Source organism: Meriones unguiculatus, chromosome 9, assembly GCF_030254825.1.
Source record: "Meriones unguiculatus strain TT.TT164.6M chromosome 9, Bangor_MerUng_6.1, whole genome shotgun sequence".
Lineage (NCBI taxonomy): Eukaryota > Metazoa > Chordata > Mammalia > Rodentia > Muridae > Meriones > Meriones unguiculatus.
In genome coordinates, this window is record NC_083357.1 from 93,131,874 (window position 1) to 93,156,316 (window position 24,443).

A 24,443-nucleotide genomic window follows, 5' to 3' on the forward strand; every position below is an offset into this window, starting at 1 on the left:
TATGGTAAATGTCTCAATAGAGTTGAAAGGAAATGAAAGAATCACTAAATATCTTCAGACACAACTAAAAACTTAGAAAAAAAAACTTTTCAGAAAGAAACAGAGATATATATTTTCATCCAAGCATACTAATAAACTAATATATTCATGCAATTACATATACACATTGACATTGTACTACATGTAGAAAATCATCTACATAGAACCTACACAGAAGACCTAAGAGGGAAAAAAATTGTGGAAATACGTATATATATTTATGTGATTTTTTTCCCATTCTTCTAAAGTTGTTAATACAGAGAAGTTTGAATATCAGTGACCACTTAGTAGGATGAATACAAAAAAAGTAAAGTCATACATGATCACATCATGAAGAAACTGTCACAAATCAATATAGTAAAGAGAATCTACAGGAATGAGAGAAGAAACTGCCAGCAGAATGCAAGAGAACCACTGAATTCTAATGAGAAAAAGGGAGATCCTAAGAGACTGAGGCACTGTGAAATATCAATTGAAAAGTACCCTAAGACCATGATAATACAGAATATATTATGCAGGTGAAATATAGTGTTTCTATATATGAAATTCTCAAAAAATCTAAATAAAATGAATAGTTTCCAAATTGAAGAAAAGAGAAATTTACTGTATTTTTATTTATTATTTATTACATTTTATTCACTTTGTTTCGCTGCTGTAGCCACCACCCTCATCTCCTCCCAGTCTCCCCCTCTTTTCCTCTTCTCCCCCTATGTCCTTCTCCTAGTCCACTGATAGAGGAGGTCCTCCACCCCTACTATCTGACCCAAGCCTATCAAGTCTCATCAGGAATGGCTGCATTGTCTTCCTCTGTGGCCTGGCAAGGCTGTCCTCCCCAACCCCAGGAGAAGGTGACCAAAGAGCCAGCCACTGAGTTCATGTCAGAGACAGCAATTTCTTCTTACTAAGGAACCTACATGGAGACTGAGCTACCCATGGACTACATCTGAACAGGAATTCTAGGACCTTTCCATGCATGGTTCTTGGTTAGAGTATCAGTCTTTGCAGGACCCTCTGGGCCCAGATATTTTGGTTCTGTTGGTCTCCTTGTAGAGTTCCTGTTCCCTCAAGGTCTTTCTATCTCCCTCTTCTTCCATAAGATTCCATGCACTCTGCTCAAAGTTTGGCTATGAGTCTCAGCAGCTTCTTCGATACCCTGATGGTTAGAGTCTTCCAGAGGCCCTCTGTGGAAGGCTGCTGTCCTGTTCCCTGTCTTCTACTTTTGATGCATATCCTGTTTGCCCTTCTGAATGAGAATTAATATTCATCCCTAGGGTCCTTCTTGTTGTTTAGCTTCTTTAGGACTATAGACTTTAGCATGTTTATCTTGTATTATATGACTAATAGGAATTCTTTAAACTATAGGAAAAAAGATCAGAAATTAGCAAATATCAGAATAAAATAAAACCATATTACAGAACAATTATAAAGTTAAAAATAATGTTTTTAGATGCAAATCAAAATGACCCTGAGATTTTACCTTACACACATTAGAATGGCTAAGATGAAAAACACAGTGACAACACATGCTGAAGAGATTGTGGAGAAAGGGGAACCCTCCACTGTTGCTGGTGGTAATGCAAACTTGTACAACCACTTTGGAAATCAGTCTGGTGTTTTCTCAGACAATTAGGAATAGTGATTCCTCAAGATCCAGCTATACCAATCCTAGGCATATATCCAAAAGAAGCTCAAGTACACAACAAGAACATTTACTCAACCACGTTTATAGCAGCTTTATTTGTAATAGCCAGAACCTGGAAACAACCCAGATGTCTCTCAGTTGAGGAATGGATACAGAAATTTTGGTACTTTTACACAATGGAATACTACTCAGCAATCAAAAAGGAGGAAATCATGAAATTTGCAGGCAAATGGTGGGATCTAGAAAAGATCATCCTGAGTGAGGTATCCCCAAAGCAGAAAGACACACATGGTATATACTCACTTATATAGAACTATAAGATATGATAAACATAATGAAGTCTGTACACCTAAAGAAGATAAACAAGAAAGAGGACTTGGGGTAAGATGACCAATCCTCACTTAGAAAGACAAATGGGATGGACATTGGATGTAGGAGCAAACAAGTAACAGGACAGGAGCCTACCACAGAGGGCTTCTGAAAGATTCTAACTAGAGTGTCTAAAAGTAGATATTAAGAGTGATAACCAAAACTTCGGCAGAGTACAGGGAATCATATGAAAAATGGGGAGTTAGTGTGACCTGGAGAGGACAGGAGCTCCACAAGAACCAAATATATAAGGGCACAGGGGTCTTTTCTGAGAGTGTTTCTCCAACGAAGGATCATGTGTGGATATAACCTAGAACCCCTGCTCGGATATAGCCCATGGAAGCTCAGTATCCAAGTGGGTTGTCTTGTAAGGGGAACAGGGACTACTTCTGACATGAACTCCATAGTGAGCTCTTTGACACCCTTCTTCCCCCCCCCCCCGAGGGAGGAGCAGCCTTGCCAGGCCACAGAAGAGGACATTGCAGCAAGTCCTGAAGAGACCTGATAAGCTAGGGTCAGATAGCAGGGGAGGAGGTCCTCTCCTATCAGGAGATTTGAAAAGGGGCAGGGAAGAGATGACGGAGGGAGGATGGGATTGGGAGGGAATGAGGAAGGGGGCTACAGCTAGGATAAAAAGTAAATAACCTGCGATTACTATGAAAAATAATAATAAAAAAGAAATGGTCACTCAGGGGAAAAAAACATTGAACCACATAAGGCATAAAAAAATAATGTTTTTGGAGTATGCTTTTAAGTAACTGCGATTCTACTGTGTGTTGACTTACTTGACTGTTGCTAGTTAAGTTCCATTGAAATTATAACTATAATCTATCTCCCACTGACACCTAAGTTTTTCTGAATTGAGGAATAATTTAATTTTTCTTTTTACTTATCTAGAATGTTGCATACATTTAAAACCATTTTTTAAAGTGATTTAAAATTTTGGCATGATTTATTCCCTAATTATATTACAAAACACAATATGTAAAAATTAACTTGTACTCAATAATTAATGGCTATACATTCTATAAGCCCATGCATATATATATACACACACACATTTTATGGAAATAAGTATTGACTATTTCTTAGTAGTAGGAATTATGAGGAATTTCTCCCCTTTAACTTTTTTGTTTTTACCTATCAAAACTTGTAATGTTGTTTCTTCATATTCTTTTTCAGTTGTCTTGTTCTCATTAAATAAATAGTGAATTGTATCCTAAATGGAATCCTAAGTAAAGTTTCTTGTTATATGCAGTATGCTCTACAGAATACCTAAGTGTATACTTTATTGTTGGTATATTTTGTGGAAACCTCAATTTTATCTCTTTTAGCCGTGAACTCAGTTTCACATTCCTTAAAATAGGAAAACCAACAGCTCTAATTCACCAAATCAGAAACCACAATTCACCAGGCGTAATCACCAGTTAACACCTGTTCACAAATTAAAAGGCGTTTGTGAACAACACAGAAGCCACACAAATCTCTTCTGTTACATCTGCCAAAAGACTTGATTTGAAGACCATCTGATGCTTTTCCATAGTCATTTGTACAATCCAGAATGCTGACATGATTCACTAATGTGATTATTATCACTTATTGATACCATGAGACATGTCTAATTTCAGAAAATTTAACAGAAAGAACAAGGACAATGATGCATGATTGACAGTTAATAGCTACTTTGTCTAATTCTATTTAACCTGAATTAAAATGTCAATGTGTCTTTCCTTCCAGTGACTGTGTTTGCTCATCAAGGAAACAGCAGTGCACTGATTGTAGCCTCCACAGATGAATGACCTTTATATTATTCTGTTTTCTTTATCTGCCCAAACCAAAATCAATAAGGCAGATAATAACGCATTAACAATGACCCTCTCAGGTCAAGATTAGTTTCATTTGTGCATCTGTTTTTGTCTTTTATAAATATTAGCAACATTTTAGTAAGAATAAAACTATAAACATTTATGGCAGAAAAATGCAATAGTAGTATACCATGTAAAAATGAGTTAGGGCAGACAACAATGACTTTATTATTTTGTTTACAATAAGTTGCTCCAGTGGTTACATTTCCATCTGTACCACATTGTAGTGGTAGAAAAAAAAAATCAAATAAATTGGTTCATTATTATCCTCTTCCACAAGACACGTGGTTAGTGATATTTCCAAACTTAGAATACAGTATTATACACACATATGAATGGATGTAAATTGGTATTAGTTAAAAACCAACTCTAACACTGTACTTTCCTATTTTAAGAAACATTGACAGCATGACACTATAAATATATGCATTGAAATAAACTATATGTTTCTGCTAGAAATATGTGTGTATGGGATTGTAGCATGCATGCACTGTACTAATAAACAATTTTTCTGTGACCTGTGTGCAATTGCTACACAGTATTTATTTTATAACTTTGTGATAGAGAAAATATAGTTCTTGTATATAATGAATAGAAAATATTTTGAGAGTTATAGGAGCGTACCAGGGATCTAAAAATGAGAAGTCTCTTTTTCATATTTCATACCAGTTTACTTTGACAACCATAATAACAAAGCCAAAGTTTCTATCAAGGATGTGTAGGTGTAATGCTCATCACATCCATGGTTTCTACCTCCGAGATGATTTAATGTCATTTGAATGAGAAAAGGGCCTCTAGACAAAGAGAGTAATAAATTGGAGATATCGTCTTCACCTCGAGAAACCCAGAAAATGAGAGCAGAAATCATAACAAAGCAGGTGACATTAAATCATCTACCTAGTGCAGAGCTTACAGAATACTCCATCTGAGAAAGAGATGCAATGAATGAATAGTAACACCTTTAAAATGAAAAAAACTGATTATTTACCTTAATATAGTGTATATTTGAAAATAGCTAGAAAAAGGATTATTACTATTATAACCCGAAGTGGTTTATCTTTGGTGAAAAGGGTGGGCTAAATACCTTTGTTTGGTCTTTATGTAATGGGAACACAAATAAAAAATCACAGTGTTCTATATATCTGTGCTACTATTGTGTAAATGAGAACTAAATAAAACTTACATGATGAACATATAACAAATGATCATGCAATAGATATATTCAGTGTTATAGCTACTAAATATATTATAAGCATAGCCATTTTACGTTATATATAACACTAAAAATAGTGATATAATAACTGTCTCAATAGAGGATCATCTCATTCAAGCCAAGCATAAAACAGATGAAAAGTAATCATTTGACAACAAAACTTAGTAGGTTCATTTCAGTAGGTCTTGTTTCCTTAGTGTCAGCTCTTACACTCTTCTGCAGGGTTCTCTGATGCCTGAGGAGAGGGATTTGATGCCAATATCCTCATTAGGGTTTAATGTTCTAAGTTCTCTCTCTCTCTCCTCTCTCTCTCTCTCTCTCTCTCTCTCTCTCTCTCTCTGCAAAAGGGCTAGTTGTGGGATATCTGCATTCTTCTCATCTGCTACAGAGGGGAGGTTCTCTGATGATAGCTGAGCAAGGCACTGATCTATGAGTATAGCAGAAGGCCATTTGGAGTCATTTAATTGTTATTTTCTATCTTCTTTAAATTTTATTTCAGTTTTTTAATTTACATCCAAGAGAGCTCCCTCCATTCCTTCTACCAGTCTCCTCTGCCCCCTTTCCCTCCTTACCACTTTTTCACTCTCTTTCTTCCCAGAAAAGGGGAGACCCCCTAAGTAACAAGAAGGGTACAAGGGAGGTTGCCAGAATGTCACCCAGAAGAGGAAGTAGAATAGACAGCAGAAGGAGCTGAAGAGAGAGAACTGGCCAGGAGATGGAATGGGGAGCAAAGCAAAGGAGAGGATCAGTTGTGGGGAGAGTAGGGGTGGGAGGTGAGGGGGCTGGGAGCAAGAAGGGAAAATGAAGGGCGAAATCTCTTTGTCAAATTGGAAACCTACAGCAGGGTAGGCTCTTGGGTGGATATATGACTCTAGCTGAGACTCCTAACAGGAGGAGACATGCAGACTGAAGTGACCATCTACTAGCCAGGCAGGATTAGTGGAAGGCAAGAAACAACAACCCACGAACAAAAACTTTGATCCAAAAATCACAGTGCTTACAAGAAGTTCAGGGGTACAGAGGGAACAAACATTGAGGGAATGTCCAGCCGATAATTGCCCCGACCTGAGAACCGTAGAGAGCCAGTCCCTGATACTAATAATGATGTTCTGCTATGCTTGCAGACAGGAGCTTAACTGGACTGTAGTCTGGGAGAAGTCAGCCAGCAGTGGCTCAAGACAGATGGTGGGAATTACAGGCAAGCATGGAGCTGAGCTCCGGGGTTCTGTGGAAGTGTTGGGGGAAAGATGGAAGGAACTGGAGGGGACAAGAACCTCGCAAGAAGACCGACAGAGACAACTAACCCAGTCCCATGAGGTCTTCTAGAAACTGAGACATCAACTAAGGAACATACATGGTTTGGACCTAGACCCACGCACATATGTGGCAGATGGGTGGCTTGGCCTTGAAATGGGGCACCTACGGGGGGGGGGTGCTGTTTCTAACATGGACTCTGTTGCCTGCTTTTGGATCACTTCCCTCTGGCAGGGATTCCTTGCCTGGCCTCAGGGGATGAAGATACGCTAAGAAGAGTTGACCTCAGGAAAAAGTGCTTCCCTTTTCTGGGTGAAAGGCAGGAGGGGCAACCCTTTGAATTTCAGTGAATAAACTGAAAAAAAAAATTTTTGGTACATTTACACAATGGAATACTACTCACTTATGTTCCTTCTTAAGTCAGCACTATTGGGATCTAATTGTGTAGATAAAATTGTTATGTTTTTGTAGAAACTGTTTCTCTAAGAAAAGAGAGAATTCTCAATACAGGAATATCAAATGGCAGAGAAACAGTTAAAGAAATGCTCAACATCCTTACTCATCAGGGAAATGCAAATCAAAATTACTCTGAGATTTCATCTTACACCCATCAGAATGGCTGAGATGAAAAACGCAAGTGACAACACATGCTGGAGAGGATGTGGAGAAAGGGGAACCCTCCTCCACTGCTGGTGAGAATGCAAACTTGTACAACCACTCTGGAAATCAATCTTGCTTTTTCAGACAACTAGGAATAGTGCTTCCTCAAGATCCAGCCATACCACTCCTAGGCATATACCCAAAAGATGCTCAAGTATACAACAATGATATTTCTTCAGCCATGTTCACAGGAGCTTTATTTGTAATGTCCAGAATCTAGAAACAGCCCAGATGTCCCTCAACGGAGGAATGGATACAGAAATTGCAGTACATTTACACAATGGAATACTTCTCAGCAATTAAAAACAAGGAAATCATGAAATTTGCATGCAAATGGTGGGAACTAGAAAAGATCATCCTGAGTAGACTACTTCTTCATAGGTTTGACTTTTTAATTTTTACTTATGTAGTTTTAAACAAATATATTTATATGTTTTATTTGTATTAGAACAGGAGAAACCAAAACTCTTCTGAGCAGAACAGACCAAGTCTTGCGTGAAGCTCACCACAAATTAGTCTTTCCTCTTTCAGTGCCACAGTCACGATTTTTGGAGAGCATTATGTGTGTTGATCTTTCTAAGCCCAAATCATAATTCATAGGCCACCTCCGTTTGAGAAGTAACCACAAAGATGGTCTCAGTTATTTCCAAGTATCCCCTAAGTTGGAGAACTGCTTAGCTGAGATACAGTCACTGATACAACACACATCTCACACCCATATGTGCACATGCTTACATAGATAACCCTGCTACTTTCTACAATCGCACACAGGTTCCTCTCCGGCTCCACAGTACAGTTACTCAGAATAAATTACTAGTTAAGGTCATAACTGTTTTGGCAGTTAGCTTTTGGAGGCAGGTGACTAGACCTGCTCTATGGTTGTATTCTGTAATGGGTCCTCTTTTCTAGGACCCTGGCAACACTAATAGATAGACTTATGTTTCCTTAACCCATGAATATGTCACACTGTATTGTCATTTAACAACATTGCTAAAGTACATTATACATTCATATGAATGTATGTATGTATGCATATATATATACATATACACACATTAGCAGTTTATATAAATGTTGTATATTAGAATTTATATGCTTTTTTCAGTTGGGTATCTGTTATTATGATGAAAATATGATGTTAAAACATGGCTGTTTTGTGCTTGTTTTATTTTATATTGTCTTCAGTACTGTTTGTATTTTTATGAGTATAATATTCTATATAAGTACTTAGAGAAATAAATTAAAGTTTTTTTGAAGTGAAAATTAAAATTAAAGTGGAAATATTGCCTTTTGTTATCTACATGGAAACATTTGATATTCCGAATGTTTCATTATAGTTTTTGAAGATTTATTCTAGTAAAGTATGCACTGTTGAAATTTTATAGTCTGTGATGTGCCTTAAAAGCGTGTGATAGTTGAATTAATATTATCTCATTCAATTATAAATTATAATATAAATTATATTATTTAAATATATAGAATTATATTCATAATTATAAATTATAAATCATATATTTTTTTTTCAATGCAGTTTATTCAGGAACCTTGAACAATCCTCGGACCCTGGGGAAAGCCAGACCACAGCTTAAATAGCCTCTGGGTAGCCAACCCCAGCGTGCCATGTGGGCAATGCAGATAGGTCCACATACATAGAAGCAAGCCAGATCCTCAGCCTTAGCCAAATGTGGAATTGTTCGTGACAGAGAGCACTCACCATCGGGAAGGTGGAAGGCAGAAACCAGCTCCATCTTTAAGGTGCAGCATTACACAGCTCTCTACAGTTCCCCCTTTTTGTTTTAGACGCATCAGGCAAGAGTAGAGGTCTGATCTCTGATATTAGAAATAAATTGGGACTTTGTACCGATGTTCATTTAGGTGTCATCCACCCAAAGAGCATCAGACCCGTCCGAAACCTTTTTCTCAGAGGCGGGACCTGGGCCATCAACACACATGCAATCAGACATGCTCTTCTCTGGGTCCAAAGCGGCTGACCCTGAGTGCAGTGCTTAGCCTCGCATCCTGAGCGTATCATTTTAGCTTTTTATGGTAGCCAACCATGCTTGGGGAGACTGTCCTGCTTCAATGGATGTAAAAGCCTGAATGATCATGGCTACATTGTGCTGTTGTGAGACTCTAATCTTGCATATACACCACAGGCAAACCAAGGAGACCAACACCTGAAGGCCTGCTAACGCTCCCATGCCCGCCCATTCCTTCAGATGATTCATGGCTGCAGCAATCCATGATGGTAATCCTGTGGCTAGTCCTGCATCCACTCTGGTAGAATTTACCATGACAATGGCCACTCTCAGCTGCTCCATCGTAGTATCGAATTCTCCAGTCCAATTACCTAAAATATAGCTAGACAATTGTTCAGACAGATTTGCAGCTCAGGAAAAATTCTCATGTTGTATGCTAGTGACTCAAAGTCCAGCATATTTTCATTGACAGCCAATTATAAATTATATTATAAATTATATATTTAAATATATAGAATTATATTCATAATTATAAATTATAAATATAAATCATATTTTATATGATGAAAGGAGGTTAGAGGTGAGCTTACTTAAGGTCCTTGATGTAAAGGGATTGTCTAGATATAGCCACAATATTTACTTTAAGAGAGAAACCAATAGTAAAGGTAGAAGCAGAGAAATAGTGCAAAGTTCCATGCTTTTGGCTGTGAAGATGTAGAAAGGACCATGGACCAAGAAGGTGGTTCTAGAGCTTGTAATGTAAGGAAAGAGTTGTGTATATGTCCTCTCAGAGGAGCCTGGTTCCAGCTCAGGGAAATGTCATCTAGGCTTCATCTGAAATTCAAGAGACTATTACAGGATTAAGAAAGATAGCTCGCCAATTCAGAGCGTTTGTTGTTCGCACAGAGGACCCATGTTCAACTTTGAGCACTCCATTTCTAGGGGGACCCAATACCACCTTCTTACTCCTACACAGGCACACGTATGGTGCACATACAGCATGCACATGTAAAATAACATGAACTTTTCTAGCAAAAGTTTGAAAGATAAAATTAATAAACTCAGGTTATTGTAAAGGACTACAAGGAGGTAATACTTGTTATTTCTCACATATTAAATAATACGAGAGGCTCCAGACATGGCTTGCTACTTTATTAAAATTTAAAAGATTATCACGTTTTCTTTTAGTGTATGAAACTTTACTCATTTAATGTTATAGTCTTGGCCAATTAGTACAACATACTGAAACCGGTTTCTTTTATTTTTCTTGTTTAAGCAGAACTGTATCTCTGTTATATGATATTTTTACAAAATTCATAATTTGAAATTAGTTCACAAATAAGAGACTGCACTTTATTTTTTATATTTGTTAGATACAGACCTTGAAGATAATAAAAAGTATTTGAATATAGTCCATAGGAACATATTTGTGTGTGTGCATTTTTTCTTTAAAAAAATCACAAAAGAGGCATCCCTCTCTACCTGAAATAAATGTAACACAAAATTAAATAATGATTATCAAAATAACCATAAGGACAAAGTTAAATACTAACAGAAGAAATAGCAGTATGAAGTGATCATCTTTTTTATTTTCAAATTCCTAAGAAAAATAAAAGTAAGCATTATTGCTACACACAAACAATTTCTCTATTTCATAACATTCTTCTATGCATCTCTTTAGGTATTTTACTCATGGCAAATCTGTATCCAGAGCTACGAGAACAGATTTACACCATTCTGTCATTTTGAAACACTTCTGGTCTGTTTCACTGGTCCTCACCTTTTAGAACTTGAAGAGTTTCCAGTTTTTTAGCCTCACTTTTCTCTTGGGTCACAGAAATCCACTGAACTCTGAACAGCTGCTGAATCTGTAAGATGAAAGTACTGCAATTTTCAGTTGATAAGAAATTTTAGGTTGTAATTTTAGGTAGTTTTTTAGAAAGGATTACTGTTAAGCTTATAAAATGTATAGAGATTTGGGGTTATTATGCATGTGTGTGCATATATTTTATTTTAGAGGCATCTATACTTACATGAACAAATATAATTTCTCTTTCTAACTTCTGGAATATATCTAAATCATTGGTTCTCTGTGGGCTTTGCTGGATTAGGTTGAAGTCTGAAGTCCCCAGATAGCCACTTATTTACACTTGGTCTATGCTGATGGACTCCTTTTTCTCAGGGAAGCCCTAAAAATCCCCTTGCCCCTGATGTGAATGACCCCATGTCTTATAAGGACCATCTCATAGCCCCCAGGGCAGATTACAGTCTGGACTCTTTCCTGATGAGGAAACCAGTTCAGCTAGCTATCTATTCCTAGAAATGGAATAGACAATCTGCTAAGGAGGTCTTAGTCTTGCAGTGACCTCCAACTGTCCTTGGAGGGGATTTTCCCTTCACCCCTAGGGTAATTAAGTACTGTATCTTTCTTCTTGTGATAGAACCATGCTATTGCATGGAAAATGAGGCACTGTAACATCACATATAAGTTACATATCCCTGACACTCTGACCCCAGCGAATCAAACACATTCACCCTCAAATTCCATCCCCCTGCCCACGGTTTATAAGCTGCTGATTTCAAATAAGCGTGCTGCTGACTGGCTGCGTGATACCATGAGCCTTCCACCACGATGAATGCAGGCTCTTCTTCATTCATCCCGCACTGGCCTCCTTTCACTGGGACTGCCCTCCAGCCTGCTGGTCCTGGACCTCGCCTGGCCTGGGTCTTGACTGCAAGCTGACCAGGCATGGACCTCCTCTGCCTGCACCGCTGTGTTGCTTGGCACAACACCTTAACCAAGAGCTGTAACACTTTGTTGTTGCCATTGATTTGGAACGCCTGAGTTTCCACTGCCACAGTCCTAATGCTAAAAGAACTAAGCTGTAACACCCTGGCCCAGGGTCCTAAAGTGCTCTAGCAGCCCCGGAGAGAAACGGAACCCTGTTCTCTGTCTGGATATAGGCCCCTGCAAAACAGAGAACAATAAACAGTTCTCTTCCTAATGCTGCCACTCCTACAGTTTCCTGTGTTCTGGTGACCCCAAGGAAAAAAAAAAACTTTCGTTGCTACTTCATAACTATAATTTTACTACTGTTTTAAGTTATAATATAAATATATGATATGCAGGATATCTGGTATGTGACCTCTAAAGCTGTTGCAACACACAAGTTGAGAAATATTGCTCTGATTCCTACAGCAAAACAGTATGCCGAGTCCTACAGAGGACTCAGGAGGAGGAAAACTGGAGGAGCCAGAGGGAACAAGGTCACCAGGAGAAGAAAGCTCTTAGAAGCAACTGAACTGTACTCAGTTGGGCTCACAGAGATCAGGGACCTTGATCTGTAGGTCTAGTATATACATATGTTATGGGCCTGGACTCGGGGTTTTTGTGGAATTCCTAACAGTGGGGATGAGGGATATCCCTTGATTCTTTTTCTTGCCTTTGGGACCTTTTTCCTTCTACTTGGTTGCCTCCTCAGGCCTTGATGTGAGAATACATGTCAGGTTTTATTGTACTTGTTATTTTGTATTTGATTGATGTCCATGGATGGCCTGTGTCTTTCTGAGGGGAGGGAGGGAAAACTGCAGTTGGGTTGTAATGTATGAGAAAAGAATAAAAAAAAGACAAAAAATCTAAAGGAAGACGAAGAAGAAGAGGAAGAAAGAGAAGAACTGCGGTTCTAAAGATTCTGTGATTCCTTGTATTTCTTTATTATTATTATTATTATTATTATTATTATTTACAATTTATCCACTTTCTTTCCTGTCTGTAGCCTCCTCCCTCATCTCCTCCCCATCCCACCTTCCCTACCTCTATCCCCACTAGGCCCTCCCCTAGTTCACTGAGAGGGGAGGTTCTCCTCCCCTTAGTATCTGATCCTAGCCTATCAGGTCTCATCAGGACTATCTGGATCCTCTTTCCTGGTGGCCTAGTAAGGTCATCTCACCAAGGGTAGGTGATCAAAGAGCAGGCAACAGAGTTCATGCCAGAGATTGACCCTGCCCCCTTACTAGGGAACACCATGGAGACTGAGCTGTCCATAGGTTGCCTCTAAGCAGGCCCTGATCTAGGTCCTCTCCGTGCATGGTGCTTGGTTGATTTATCCATCAGTCTCTGCAAGCATCCCTGGACCCAGATATTTTGGCTCTGTTCTCTTTGTGGAGTTCCTGTCCTCTTCAGGTCTTTCTATCCTCCCCTTTTTCTGTAAGATTTCCTGCCCTCGGCCCAAAGTTTGGCTATGAGACTCAGCATCTGCTTCGACACCCTGCTTGGTAGAATCTTCAGAGGCCCTCTATGCTAGGCTCCTGTCCTGCTCCCTGTCTTCTCCTAGACATATTCTGATGTCTATACTTCTGAATGCAAATTAAGCTTCTTCTCTAGGGTCCTCATTGCTGTTTAGCTTCTTTAGGATTTTAGATTTTAGTATGTTTATCCTAGGTTTGGGTAATGTCCACTTATAAGTGAGTGTATTCCATATGTGTCTTTCTGCTCTGGGTTATCCTACTCAAGTGATCTTTTTTAGTTCCCACCATTTGCCTACAGATTTCATGACTTCCTTGTTTTTTTTAAATTAATTTTTATTATTTTATATTAATCACAGGTTATTTACTTTGTATTCCAGCTGTAGCTCCCTCCCTCATTCCCTCCCAATCCCACTCTCCTTCCCTCATCGACTTCATTGTTTTGAATTGCTGAGTATTTTTCCATTATGTAAATGTACCACAATTTCTGTTTCATTCCTCTGTTGAGGGAAATCTAGGTTGTTTCCAGATTCTGGCTATAAAACCGCTATGAACATAGGCAAGGCTGCCCAATCTCTCTGCATACCTTGGTGTGACTCTAACCTTATATTTCTTAAAAGGTTTCTATAAGATTTCTTATTGTTTGTCTTTAATGGTATGTTTTATTTGCTAATATTTTTTCAATTAATAAATTATCAACAATTTTACACATTATATCTCTATTTATGAATATTATTTGATTTCATTCAGAACTTCAGTTATAGAGGGAAATCTTGAAGCACATTTTGAAATTTTCCTTCCTTTCCAGCTTCCAGCATTAACATTACAGAACTGCAGGTGATGAATAGTGTGCAGCATTTGAATAATCATATCTGATTTGGCGTCAACTAAAAGGAAGGAAGACGATTATGTGCGGAGGCACATAATAAACCTAAATTCTGCCTGTTGCTATTTCAACATATTTCAATATAAAGTAAAATATGTGATGTGATTTTATATGAATTTAATAAAATAATGTAGGTAAATTGAGTAAAATAAGGCCAGTAGTTGAGGAAGTAATTATTAGTTATAGGAAGCGTTGGCTACTAGCTCTCACTACTAATGATGTTGAGTTTAAGTTGTTGCAACTTTCCAGTCTTTCTGTTGTGCATTATTACCCAGAATTTGACCTTGAGTTTAGAATGACTACATTATTGAATGTAGTTATTTGTGTCAGTTATTGGACTTAATATAATATTTTGCATATCTCTTTACTGAAAAGAATATCTCATTCATCTAATAATGGACATAATAGAATTGACAAAGGCTATGTTAGCCCATGGCAGTTCAGTGTCCAAGTGGGTTCCATAATAAAGGGGACAGGGACTGTCTCTGACATGAACTGATTGGCCTGCTCTTTGATCACCTCCCCCTGAGGGGGTAGCAGCCTTACCAGGCCACAGAGGAAGACAATGTAGCCACTCCTGATGAGACCTGATAGACTAGGATCAGAAGGAAGGAGAGGAAGACCTCGCATATCAGTGGACTTGGGGAGGGGCATGGGTGAGAAGGGGTAGGGAGGGTGAAATTAGGAGGGGAGAAGGGAGGGAGCTACAGGGGGGATACAAAGTGAATAAACTGCAATTAATAAAAATAAAAACAATAAACAGAATAAAAAAGTTATTGTCCTAAGAAGCAACAATTACAGGTATTTGTTGAAAAAAAAATTCTATACATGGATCACTGTGGAGGTTTAATCTTTAATATAAATTTAGTGATGCAATTCACATTCATAAATTAGAAATATATGCCTCAAATTCACTATGCAGCTTATGATGACCTAGAAATTCTAATTGCTCTATTATTTTTCCTCATCACATATAATTGCAGACATGCACTAACATCTTTATTATATATAATGCTAAGGGTCAAACTCAGGGCTTCATCATGCTAGTCATATACTCTGCCAATGGAGATTCAACTCCTTGGTCAGTTTTTTAACAATGTGTCAAAGGCAAATACAATTAATTATATTACTTAATTTTCCAAAGGAAGTATTGACTATTTTAAAATATTTTCAATTGTCTTTCTGGGGACATTATTTGGACTATATTTTGTAACTCAAAATATGCTTGAATTCTATGTATATTCAAAAGGAATGGATGCTATTTGATGGTACAGCACAGCTAATGAAAGTGTTCTATCTTTAAGCCAACTAACTCATTATATTACAATAAACAATTTAACACACTTTGAAAATATTCTTGGCATATTAATTGCAGAAAGTTTTCTGCAGTCACATTTGTATCATTTTATTCTAATTAGCATGTTTTTAACATGAGGTAATTTCTTCTGGAAATACCTATTATGAAATCTGTGACTGTCTACATGCCAAGTTTTCTATTTGTTTTTTTTCCTCAAAAACATCTTCATGTTTTCCCACTATTCTTGTTTTGTTTGAGTTCTATGATTAATCTTTATAATTACAGATACACTTTAATTATCATGAGATATATTCTATTTGCCATGTGGGTCTGATAAAATCTCTATCCTGCCATGAAAGACATAATAATGAACTCTGTAAACAAATGTGTTGCTCTTATTATTGTTAATTATAACTTAAATTATTTGGACAAGAACACACACACACACACACACACACACACACTAGCAGAAAACGCCAACCTTGGGTCAGTGAGGAACGAATGAGAGGGTTGTTTTTTTGAATTCTAAAAATCAACTCACACATACAGTAGGGGAGATTTTTAAACCATCGAGTTATTTTTCACCCCGTGCTTGCTCTGACACTTCACATCTAATCTATCAACAAAACCCGTGGGCTTTGAAATATATCCAGGGGCAGCTGAAATTGCTCTAGATATCTGCAGCTCCACGTCTCAACTCTGAGCATGTGTCTGTTTCAATATGGCTTTCTTCATGATGTTTACCTGACGAATGGACATAAAACCAACTTCTGTCTTGCCCCTGAGGGTTCTACTAAAATAAAGTGAAACAAGGGCTCTCTACTGTGAATGAAAGTTTACAGGCTAAGCAGTGTAAATTAAGATTAAAATGAGCCAGCAGGACAATGCTTTGCTTTTGTCACTCTTCTCTGGATGGAAAAAAAAAATGTGGAGAAACTGTTATGGCAATAAGACAGCAATCCCTACTACCCTGCTGAGAAATGGAATAGCTGTAGCTAAGGACAATTTATATGTAGAAGTATCTAAAAAGAATAGTCCATGGAGATGAGGGCAAAGACAACCCGTATGCATGCACCTGCCAGAAAACATTAGATATACAACATTAACTCGGCAGCAAGTTCTATAAAAAAATTGAAAAGGTGATGATGACGATAATGATGCTGATTTTCCACAGGTTAGACACTTCGATCTTCTTTTTTTTTTTTTTGCTTTGTTTTGTTTTATTTTTTTTATTTTTATTTTTTATAATTTTATTTTTCTCATTAGTTACATTTTGTAAATTCGGTATTCCAGCTGTATCCCTCATTCCCTCCCCAATCCCTCCCTCCCTCATCTCCTCCCTGCCCCTTTCCAAGTCCACTGATAGGGGAGGACCTCCTCCCCTTTCATATGACTCCCTTTTGTCAGGTATTTTCAGGACTGGCTGCAAAGTCCTCCTCTGTGGCCTAACAGTACTGCACCTCCCTTGGGAGGTGGGGAGGTCAAAGAGCCAGTCATTGAGTTCCTGTTAGAAAAAGTCCTTGTTCCCCTTACTATGGGAAACCAATTGATTACTGAGCTACCACGGGTCACATCTGAGCAGAGGTTCTAGGTTTTATCCTCTCATGGACTTTGGTTGAGTGTCCATCTCAGAAAAGACCCTGTGCCCAGATATGTTTGGTCCTTGTGGAGCTCCTATCCTTTCCACATCAAACTCCCCTTCTTTCATATGATTCCCTGCACTCTGCCGAAGGTTTGGTTGTGAGTCTTAGTATCTACTTTGGAGCACTGCTAGGTATAGTCTTTCAGATGCTTTTTGCGGTAGACTCCTGTCATACGTTCAATGCATATCCCATCTGTCTTTCTAAATGAGGATTGATCATCTTACCCCATGTCCGCTTTCTTGATTATCTTTTTTAGATGTATAGATTTCATTATGTTTATCCTATCTTTTAGGTCTATATAAGTGACTATATTCTGTGTTTGTCTTTCTCCTTCTGAGATACTTCACTCAGAATGATCTTTTCTAGATCCCACCATTTGCCTGCAAATTTCATGATTTCCTCCTTTTTGATTGCTGAGTAGTATTCCATTGTACAAAAATACCACAATTTCTGTATCCATTCCACCGTTGATGGACATCTGGGTTGTTTCCAGGTTCTGGCTATTACAAATAAAGCTGCTACAAACATGGTTGAGCAAATGTCCTTATTGTGTACTTGGATCTTCTTACCCATGTTCACCTGAAGAGATGTGTTAAACTTCTTTGACTCTATTTTTAGAGAGGAAATCACATGTGCACATGCATGCACACACACATATGCACATAGGAACGCAAACAAACACACACACAATAAACACTTTACTCATGGGTGAAGAATGCAGTGTAGCATTTTTGATATTGAATAAATCTGTCATTGAAAATATGAACCCCTCACATTTATATTTTTGTATTCTGTAGTAGTTCATAATGTAATAAAAGAAATTGTCTCACTATGTACTGTTATGTAAGTGAGATGACCATTGTTCTCTCTAAAGCAATACGGATAAAATGACACCAAATTCTAGAACATGAACACACAATTACTGTTTCACTCAAGAAATTAAAATCACTGAGAATAATGAGTGGTATTCTCAATACAATAAAGCTGCCTGGGTGGGGAAAATCAATCAGTACCAGTGAGTTGTAATGTAGTACTATCAATCCTAATCCATTTCCTATCCTATGCTCTTTGTGGGACCTGACTGCTAGAACGTTCCTAAACTTTTTGTGACCTAGCCAGACTATAAGTTTGTATATGAAAGTGGGTTAATGACAGGCTCTCTGATCACCTCCCCCTGGGGGGTGCAACCTTGCCAGGCCACAGAGGAAGACAATGCAGCCAGTCCACTGGTGAGACCTGATAGTCTAGGGTCAGATGGAAGGGGAAGAAGGAACTCCCCAATCAGTGGACTTGGAGAGGGGCATGGAAGGAGATGAGGGAGGGAGGGTGGGATTGGGAGGAGACGAGGGAGGGGACCACAGCCAGGATACAAAAGGAATAAATTGTAATAAATAATAAAGGAAAAAATTTTTAAAAATCGACAATAAAAGAGGTATAGCAGATAGCTGCCATCATGGTGTAATTTTTTCAACCTTGAACCTAGCTAAGGCTCAGACCTGATTTTTCTTGTCATTAGAAATAACTAAAGATTTCTTGCATGTCTACAGTTAATACAATTATTAATAAGATGACATAATTTATCAATTCTTGAATTAATTCTCTTAGTCAACATGACTACTCTGCTTAGACTCACAACCTGTTACAAAAAAAAATGAAGCTGCTGAGTAGACAGTCTGAGCTATTCTGTAGAAGAACAAAGGGTAATTATTTGATGACACTTGCACAAATTGAGGTGCTTAGCTGTCAGCCATGAAACATGGAACCACAAATGTTGTGTGAACTTTTCAGCCAGTTCACACTCCTCCATGCATGTATCCCAGACCATATAACAAATCACCACAGATGAAAAACTGTTACTCATTAGTCATCCATTTGTTCATAGTTGTATAGGTCATAAGTCAAGTTTTACAGAAGCTGCTTCTCTCTCAGAATAGTCCAACGTCAAGGTAAGTTGTTGCACAAGGTGAGTTTCTTTTTTAATACTCTAACAATGTATTTCTTTATAAACCTTTGCTTTTTAGTTTTGTTTTTTTTTTTTTTTAGTATGGAGTATTTTATTTTATTATTATTATTTTTTTTTCAATGCAGTTTATTCAGGAACCTTGAACAATCATCGGACCCTGGGGAAAGCCAGCCCACAGCTTATATAGCCTCTGGGCTTTTTAGGTAAAGTGTTCTTGGTCTTTCGTTTATTCTCAGATGCTACAGGATAGTAATATTATTTGACTCTTAAACCCTTCCACATTCAAGCCAGCAACTGTTTGTATTATCTTTTCTGACTTTCAACTACAACTTCATGTTTTCTCTCTGCTCAAAGAAAACAGCCTAATTCAGTTCAAGATTGCAGTACTGAAAGAAAAATGTCATGACCTTTCCTCTTGTCTGTTGATGTCAGCTTCGTTTTCACAATTTTCCATAGATATGTTACCTGCAGAAGTCGAAATTATTAAAATCTTTATTCTAGGTTGAATATTGCTAATTAAAAGCGTATCGGAGTCTATCTAGCCTAGTAACACATAACATAAAAGAAGACAAAAAAACATGAACATGGAAAAGGGTTTTGTTGAGTTGGGAGTTTTATAGAGTGGTTAAGAGTGATTAGGATTTTAGGGACTGGTGAAGTGGCTCCATGGTCAAAAGCACCCTGGCTGTTCTCTCAGAGACCACAGGGGGTGATTCCAAGAATCCACATGTTAACATCAGACCTAGGCTATCTGATGCCCTCTTCTAGCTTCTGTGAACACCGAACACACACATGGTACATAGACATACACATGGGCAGTACCGTCATACACACCAAACAAGCATTTTAATAAAAATTTATTGGAATGCATTACATTCATGCCCAAAATTACCGAAGTATAAATTTATTAAAATGTAACAGAAAGCATTGAAAGCTGGAATAGCTATTTACTTTAAATCTACAGGGAAATCATAAAGATATTAATAAACTTAAGTGCATTAGTATGATATATACTTAAGGTTTATAAGTGATTGATATAAAATTAATAAAAAATCAATGATAAAGTAAGAAGGCTATTTTCAAGTTCTAAGGGAATGAAAATTTAATATTTCTCTAAACATTTTTAATCATTTTCAAATCTGTATTTATCACAGAATCCATTATAATATTTACTGTAATATTTATAATATTTACAATATTTTCTGTAATTCTATGATGTAAATTTTTGAAACCTGTTCTTTAACTCAACACACAACCTTTTTAAGACACTTCCATTCACATTCTGTTGTAACCAGAGTTGGGTTCATATAACAGTTCATAGTTTCTACTGTACAATTTTAGAACTTGTTTGCATCATATTAAACCTCTAAGTAGTTTATATACATTCAAATTATAATTACCCCTATCTAGACATAGCTCAATCTTATGCTATATTTGTTTACAATTCATTCTATTATTGTCTATGAATTAGAGTTACATTATTAATTTTTATGTGACTGTGACCAAATCGCTTCCTCATACATTGGGAAAAAAAAACCACTACCCATACTGGCCAGAGTCAAGAGAAATATCAAATCTTTCCTGAGTGTCAGATTATGAATGTTAATGGATGATCGATCAGTGAGTGGGAAGACTAGCAATTATGGCTTCCTCCACTCATTTGTTAAGGCCAGAGACTGCTAGCATACAGCGATCTACAAAGATTAACCCTTGCCCCTGTGTTGTAAATAATGAGCAAATTGAGGTTCCATGTTGCTGTGGGAGCAGGAGAGAACCCCACCTGATTGCATATCTACTACTGTGCCTATATAAGTGTGTCTGTATTTACTTCATTTCCTTGCCTCCCCTTGCCAGGGTCCCAGGACCCAATTTGTTGAGCATGCCACAGGGGAAAAGTATTGAGGTTAGCTTTCGGGTTTCAAAAGTTCAGACAATCACGGTAGGTATGGCATGGCAGAAGAAGAACTGGTTATATCACAGTGAGCAAAGATGCAAAAGCGGGGCTCTGGTACTGGAATGGCCATCACACATTTCTGCCTGTACATTATCTGGCTCCAGCACATGATATAGAGCCACTCACATTCCTGGTGACTCGCCCCTCACTAGTCCTCTTTGGATACACTCTTACAAGCACATACCCAAGGCTCTGCCTTACAAGATTCTGCAGTGTGAGCAGATTCCTGTACACTTATTAGAGCCATAAAGCTCTCATGGACACGGAATTGATGTGATAGAAAATTCCTTTATGCTATGTATCATTCATGACCTTTGCCATGTAAGACAAGGTCTCAAGTGTGTTCTTTCATAAGAGTCTACACTTTGCTGTTGTAAAAACTTTTTATTGGTTTGTTTTTGGCTTTTTATTTGAATTTTTACTTAAATTTTATTTTTTTACTTTATTGTAATATAAATGTGCAAGTAAATATTATGTGCCATTTTCTATTAAAATTTTAATATTATGATACTACCATCTGTTAAGAAGTGTGTAATAGGGGCTGGAGAGATGGCTCAGAGGTTTAAGAGCACTGGCTGCTCTTCCCAAAGTCCTGAGTTCAGTCCTCAGTAACCACACGGTAGCTCACAACCATCTATAATGAGATCTGGTGCCCTCTTCTGATGTGCAGGTGTACATGCAGAAAGAAAATTGTATAGATAATGAATAAATAAACTTTAAAAATAACAAGAAACCCAGAATTGCTAAAACAATCCTCTACAATAAAAGATCTTCTGGAGGTATCTCCATCCCTGATCTTAAGTTGTACTATAGAGCAACAGTTTTAAAAACTGCATGGTACTGGCATAGAAACAGAATGGTGGATCAATGGAACCGAAAAGAGGACCCAGAAATAAACTCACACACTTATGGACACCTGATATTTGACAAAGACGCCAAAACCATACAATGGAAAAAAGATAGCATCTTCAACAAATGGTGCTGGTCCAACTGGATGTCTACATGTAGAAAAATGAAAATAGATCCATACATATCACCCTGCACAAAACTGAAGTCCAAGTGGATCAAAGACCTCAACATAAAACCAGACACATTAAATCGGCTTGAAATAAAAGTGGGGAATACCCTAGAACTCATTGGTACAGGGGAAAACTTCCTGAACAGAACTCCAACAGCACAGGCTCTAAGAGCAACAATCAATAAATGGGACCTCATGAAACTGAAAAGCTTCTGCAAAGCAAAGGACACCATCATCAAAACAAAGCGACCGCCTACAGATTGGGAAAGAATCTTCACCAACCCTTTATCTGACAGAGGACTCATATCCAGTATATATAAAGAACTAAAGAAGCTGAAAAGCAGCAAACCAAGTAACCCACTTAAAAAATGGGGAACAGAGCTAAACAGAGAATTCTCTGTAGAGGAATACCGAATGGCAGAGAAGCACTTAAAGAAATGCTCAACCTCACTAGCCATTAGGGAAATGCAAATCAAAACAACCCTGAGATTTCACCTTACACCCATGAGAATGGCCAAGATCAAAAACTCAAGGAGAAAGAGGAACCCTTCTCCACTGCTGGTGGGAATGTAAACTTGTACAACCACTCTGGAAATCAATCTGGCGTTTTCTCAGACAACTAGGAATAGTGCTTCCCCAAGATCCAGCCATACCACTCCTAGGCATATATCCAAAAGAGGCTCAAGCACACAAAAAGGAAATTTGCTCAACCATGTTTGTAGCAGCTTTATTTGTAATAGCCAGAAACTGGAAACAACCCAGATGCCCCTCAACTGAAGAATGGATGCAGAAAATGTGGTACATCTATACAATGGAATATTACTCAGCAATGAAAAATAAGGAAATCATGAAATTTGCAGGTAAATGGTGGGATCTGGAAAGGATCATCCTGAGTGAGTTGTCCCAGAGGCAAAAAGACACACATGGTATATACTCACTCATATAGACATACAACATAGGACAAACCCACTAAAACCTGTGCATCTAAAGAAACTAAGCAAGAGAGAGGACCCTAACTAAAATGTCCAATCCCCATCCGGAAAGGCAAAGAGGATGGACATCAGAAGAAGAAGAAAACAGGAAACAACCTAGGAACCTACCACAGAGGACCTCTGAAAGCCTCTGCCCTACAGATTATCAAAGCAGATGCTAAGCCTGATGGGCAACTGTTGGACAGAGTGAATGGAATTTTATGTAAGAATTGGGAAATAGTAAGAGCTGGAGAGGACAGGGTCTCCACAAGGAGAGCAACAGAACAAGAAAATTTGAACACAGGGAACTTCCCAGAGACTCATACTCCAACCAAGGACTATTCATAGGGATAACCCAGAACCCCTGCACAGATGTAGCCCAGGGCAGTTCAGAGTCCAATTGGGTTACATAGTAATGTGAAGAGGGGCTGCCTCTGACATGAACTGACTGGCCTGCTGTTTAGTCACCTCCTCCTGAGGGGGAGCAGCCTTACCAGGCCATAGTAGAGGACAATGCAGCCACTTTTGATGTGAACTGATGGACTAAGATCAGAAAGGAGAGGAGAACTTCCCCTATCAGTGGACTTGGGGAGTGGCATGCATGCAGAGGGAGGAGGGAAGGTGGGATTGGGAGGGGAGGGAGGGGCTTATGGGGGAATGCAGAATGAATAAAGTGTAATTGATGAAAAATTTAAAAAAAGGGAAAAAATAAAAAAAATAAAAAAAATAAAAATAAAGAAGTGTGAAGTATTAATTGTGCCGTCCTTAAGAACTAAGAATGACTTTCATTTACTGCAAAATGCAAAGCATGCTGAAGAACTGAATAATTTTATAGAATGCAGGAAAATGTAGTCACTGATCGTGATGGTTAATCTTCAATTTCAGTCTGACTATTTTACTATCTCTTGTTTCGTACTCTTAGTGTTTCAGGAAATATAACATTCAGCCAAAAGATTAATCTTCTGACATATATTTTGAGAGTTGTTTATTTAGATAGGGTTTTCCTAGAGGAAAAGAACTATCAAGGCAGATGCTGAGACTTATGGGCAACCTTTGGGCAGAGTGCAGGGAATCTTATGAAAGAAATGGGAAACAGTAAGATCTGGAGAGGACAGGAACTCCACAAGGAGAGCAACAGAACCAAAAATTGTGAGTACAGTGGTCTTTTCTGAGACTGATACTCCAACCAAGGACCATGCATGGAGATAAACTAAGACCGCTACACAGATGTATCCCATGGCAGTTCAGTATCCAAGTGGGTTCCATTGTAATGGGAACAGGGACTGTCTCTGACATGAACTGATTGGCCTGCTCTTTAATTACCTCCCCCTGAGGGGGGAAGCAGCATTACCAGGTCACAGAGGAAGACAATGCAGCCACTCCTGATGAGACATAATTGACTAGGATCAGAAGGAAGGAAAAGAAGACCTCCCCTATCAGTGGAC